General features: G+C 44.4%; 1 long non-coding RNA gene across 1 annotated transcript; it reads left to right on the top strand.

Moving 5' to 3' along the window:
- The first annotated feature begins 874 nt into the window (after positions 1–874).
- LOC122416454 (uncharacterized) lies at positions 875–4,676 on the top strand. Its single transcript, XR_006262114.1, has 3 exons — positions 875–2,590; positions 2,696–2,898; positions 3,042–4,676. It is a non-coding gene; the product is annotated as an uncharacterized lncRNA (long non-coding RNA).
- Positions 4,677–5,230: the final 554 nt, after the last annotated feature.

The following is a 5,230-nucleotide window of genomic DNA, read 5'->3' as shown; positions in this document are numbered from 1 at the left end:
AGGGGGAGGAAGATGCGTCGACTCGAGAAAAAAAATGAACTCCCCAATCTCCGGCGGGTAGCTCGACGTCGAGCAGTTGCTAAAGCACAGAATACAGCGATCAGTCTACTACTCGAGTTTAAAATAGTTCAATTCATTCAGGGGTTTCCGGGATACGAAGAGCTGGCGTGCTGCAGAGACGATTTATCTCCGTGTAACGGGTAATAACGACAATTTGGCCTCGTTTATCACCACTTGTAGCTTCCACCCTTGGTCACCCTCTGCCGCAGGCAAGGTAGATGTGCTTCTCCCATTATATATACATTTGTATGGGCTCTCCTGCGCAGAGCACACACAATCTTAGCCCGACAACGGGACTCCATCGACCCCCGACCGAATGACACTCCTCCCATTTGTTTCCTTTGATTTATCATGCTTGCATTGCTTAACGTAACTGCAAATAGATTTTGTCACATTGAGAGCAGTGAATTATTCAGTGTGGCAATTATTTCGTGTTAACAAACGGAGCTTCACTTTATGGAAAAGTGAAAGTTTTTTTATACGACTTTTGAGATATTTTAGCTTCGTTGGGCTTGGAGGAATAATTTTTTCATTTGAATATTGTTCTTTTCTTGAACGACGACTAATTTCTTATGTGTGCTCTGAGTCTAAAGATATTTTTATCTTGAAATTCGACGAATTTCCAACTGAAGTGAGAAATATGAGAAATTTTTTGTTCTCTTTTATACTATTCGTTATATTCGTTGGAGCATTTTCAAATGCGATAGTACTCAATCGTATCTTCGTGAGTGTGCCCTTCGGTAATATGGAAAATCGTGGTGGCTGGAATACAAAGATTCGAAGAATGCGTGGTTCACAAAGCGTTTTCCCCGTTTGCTAAAATTACACGTTTTTAACTGAAATTGATTGAAAAATTTAATCTTTTGGAATTGATAAATTTTAGTCATTTTCGTGAGTCCAGTGAGGCCACGCTAATTTTTTTTGACAAAAATTTCAAACGATTCCGGTCGTACTGATTATTCTACTCGCAGATGCCAAAAAAAAGGTTTTCACGCATCTTTTGCATTGTCAACTCCTGACACAAGACTCGGGCTATGCGACGTTGAGCGACTTTTATAAAGCACGTATCTCCATTCCAGAACATCTCCTGTCTCCCTCGCGGCTGGTGCATTCGCACGCAGCAGACCTCTCGCTTCCTCGAGACACGTGTACGCTGCAAAGCAGCCCCTCACCTCGCTCGTGGGCGCATGAGCCCCACCCTTGCGAACAATTCGCGATGTAGCGCGCACAACCAGCCTACAGTCTCGCTCCGCGTAACTTCCTCGCCAAACTCGACGTTCCTTTTGCTATTTTAATCGATATAATTCCTTCGGAATTGTGGATTTGGCAATGAGGAACCTCCGACGGATCCGCGGAGGAGAATTTTCAGGGATGAAAGACTCCGGCACATCGGAGAGCACAGTGCAAAATTTCACGAATTTTTCTCCGTTTGCGGAGAACCTTTTCGTCGAGGGAACACATTTACGGAAAAATTCCCAATCATTTGAGCATATTTCTCCAAATTCGTGACATTCTCCTCAATTTCTTCCAGGATTTAAGTTCAATTCAAAGTTCAAAGCGAAATTCTTGACTTTCCGAAAGTATTTCATAATCTCGAGGAATTTCACTAGGTTTTCTGTAATGGTGAGCGCCATTTTGGAGTTTTAAGGACTTGTCATGGTCTCGAGCACGTTTAGGTTCGCCCGAAGCAAGAGTTTGACAACTTCTCTAATTAAGAGCCACCGAAAGGTCGTCGGAATCCCTTCTAATCCGGAGTAGATGTCGACTCGTTAATGTTGCAAGTTTTTTGAATTGTTCAGGAGGTTCACCGCAATCAATTTCGGTGCAGGAGTCATGAACTACGTAAATTTTCATCAGCCCTCTCAAAAGCGCTAACTCGGACGTGAACATCATTTTAAAAATGTCGTTCCAATACCAACGGGAATAAAACATTCCGCAACGTGCTTTCAAGATTTCCTCTTGCTGGGGAGCGTAAACAATAAATTTATGAAAAGTTACACTACTCGAGATACTCCGTAAGCGTGCTGACCTTTCATGCGTGTTACATGAAAATTGTGTAGACGCGGATGCATCCCACACGGACGTAAGGAAACTCTTACTAAAATCAACGAAGTGGTACGAGCAGTGCAAACAAGACGGGCAAGAAGCTTACAGCGAGAAGTCTAATTCGCGAAGCCGTTAATCAGCATTTTCTGATTCGTAAATTACGGTAAATAAGATCGTTTGCGACCTGGCAATTCTCTTCGTATTTGCTATTGATTAGGAAGAATTCTGGTTTCGTTAACGAAAGTATAAAAATTCCGAGATTTGCATGCCAAATTGTTAAATTTTCGAAACTGAAGATGTCGAAAATTCAACATCGTGGCGGCGTGGGGAAAATTGGAAATCGTGCTTTTTGGGATTATTTGACCCAAATTTGCTTTTGGATTTTCGAAACTTAAACCGGCAGGTTTGAGATGACACGAAGAGGCGAAATTTCATTCTGCTCTTCGCCACAGTCCGAAGCTCCGAGACTCCGGTCGAATGTTGGGTAAATTTTTCAAATTCTACTTTTTTTATTATTTTAGAACTCCAAAGTATCGAGTTCCTGTTGATCAAAGCGATTTTCTGAGTATTTAAACCCTGTTTATTTCAGATTGGCACTCGATCGCCCGAGCCTGGACGCTGCAACATCGAAGCATCGTACAATTTAATATTTTCGTATTTCTCAAATATTCCATTTGAGAAACTACGGAACGGAAAATTTGAAAGGTCAGAAACGACGGGAGCATGAAACGCAGCGACTGCCTCGTTTCGCGAGTCGCGTACGGGAGAGACGGGAGGAGTGGGAACGAAAAGGTATAAACTGCTTGGCTCCGAGGTCGAAGATGACTCTTCGAATTTCGTGAAGAAAAATCTCGCCTCGCTGGGGCTCCAGCGGAGTTTATTCCGCAGCCTCAGCGTGTCTTTATCCATATTTTTCTTTATTTCCACCTTAATAGCAAGTGGCAATTCGAGGAGGCTATTTTCCACTCTTTCTCACTTGGAGGAGTCGCAGCTCCGATGGGAATAGAAAGGGTGGTAGGAATATCGATATTCTAGCGTCTTCTATGGAGTCCTGCTGCCAAGCTCAGACCGCCCTTACACGTGGCAGGGTTAAAGTGGCATGAAAAAATGCTCGCCGTGAAATTGGATCTCGAGGGGTTGCCATGAGCTGAGAGAACACAGCAGAGATGAAATCAACTAAGCGGAGAAAGAACTTGAATGCGCCATGCCGGAGCTGGATAAATCGAGAGCCGGGCCGGGGGTTCGGTCGTATATCGAAAAGTGTCTTCCCGTATAACGTCATCGGCGACTCGTTTATTTTCGACATTGCGATTTCGGCAGCGCGCGCGCACACGCGCGCAAGCTCAGATTATCCAATTTTCTCTGCTTATTTCTCGTACTGAACTAGCATCCAGAAAATCCAGTAAAAATGTCAACTTCCTTCGCAGATCCGAGAAGATGCGCGATGAATTAACAACACACGCCGCTCGCAGCACCGGATCTGCCCCGACACAGTGGTCGCTCATCCCTCTGAAAAAAGAGCGATTCAGAGATTTGAGCTACGACGAGTACCACTGTACGTCTGCACTAGTTTTCCTTTCCTTTTTTTCGCATATACCCTTGGCGTTCCCCGGTGGGTTCTAAACGAGGGCGCCAAGTGCCATACCTGCGCCGTTCCTCTGCGCGGAGGCGGCCGCCACCCTCTCTGCTCCGCGACTCGTCTTCACGCCACAACTTTCGCTCGGAGCGTCCTCTGCGGGTGACCCTCCCAATTCCCCCCGACGAACGAGTCCCTCGACGCTATTTTCAGCCCATTGCCACTTCCACCGGGTGTTATAATACTAGTGGTTTCTCTCTCCTGTTTGCTCCGGCTGAAGTTTCAACGACGGGCGCGAAGGGTGAACAAAAACCAGAGTGAGGCTACGTCGTCGGGGCGAATGTGGGTTAGATTGAGGTAGGCAACCATAGACGGCACCCACCGACGACCTTATTCGAACCGCAGATTTGACATGACGCAAGGTCATCGTGGAAACTCAAGAGCCAGACCGCCAAGGGAATTACGAAGCACGAGGAGGGGCGAGGGGAGCTGAAGGCGGCTGTACGGACCTTGCGCTTCTCCCTTGTACACAATCTTCGCTGAGGAACAGACGAAACTCCTGGCGATTCGAGCCACTCGGCCTTTTAACTGCATTACGTCTTGGGACATCGTTGCCTTCGAGCCCTTCTCTTCTCTGCCGTACCGAACCCTGCCTCGTCTCTTCCTGTCTCCGGTGGGATGTTTCAGCTGTTCAGTAACACGCGTTACTGCGGATGTGGGACGACGACGGGTGGGGGGATGAAATGTTGGAGTTACTGAAATTTCGAACAGCTGAAGTCTCGAGTTTATAAATATTCGAACGATAATTTGGAGACTGATGAATTCGATTAGAGGTTTGAATGTTAGAGATAAATAGAGTAGAAACTTGAGAGTTCGGGGCATGTTTACGTCGAAATTAAAATGTAATGATCGCCCATGGAACGACGACTGAAATATCGATTTTCCGATATTGGATTATGGAAGCAGGTTTCGAAATAAATGGCACAAAGTTTAAGCAGAGCAATTATATATTTTATTCAATGAACTTTACTCTAAGAGATTAGGAAGTTGAGGCTGTACAGTCATTTTTTTTACCCGAAAGTGACGACCTGTACCTTTCAAAAGTTAGAGGCCACTTTACAGTTTGGCAATGTTGCATACACTTTAAAGAAAAGTTGGGAAAAAAAGACGAAAAACTGGTGAAAGCTCAGTCGAAAACACGAACGGTGCAAAAAAGTGCACGGGAAACAGATCATTATTAATATAATCTCAGCAAATCTCCTAATAAATTTGACAAAAATTGACATTATTCAGCAAGCCTTGTTCATGTGTCGAAAAAATTTCATATTTTTAGCATCATTTTTAAAGGAGATATCACTTAATGTGTCTTGACTTTCATAAGATTATGTGTTATTTGGGCCAAATTTTTATTGATTTTTCCCAGCAACGTCGCTCCTAAACTGTCTGAAAATTGAACTGATTTTTTTTTACACTTCACTTTATAAGATGCAATCGGTTTAAAAGCGGTGACATCATTTTCATTCTAATGCCTCAACTTCCTTAACCGAG

Source organism: Venturia canescens, chromosome 1 (genome assembly GCF_019457755.1).
Source record: "Venturia canescens isolate UGA chromosome 1, ASM1945775v1, whole genome shotgun sequence".
NCBI classification, from domain to species: Eukaryota; Metazoa; Arthropoda; class Insecta; order Hymenoptera; family Ichneumonidae; genus Venturia; species Venturia canescens.
This window is presented reverse-complemented; position numbering and strand designations above follow the sequence as displayed.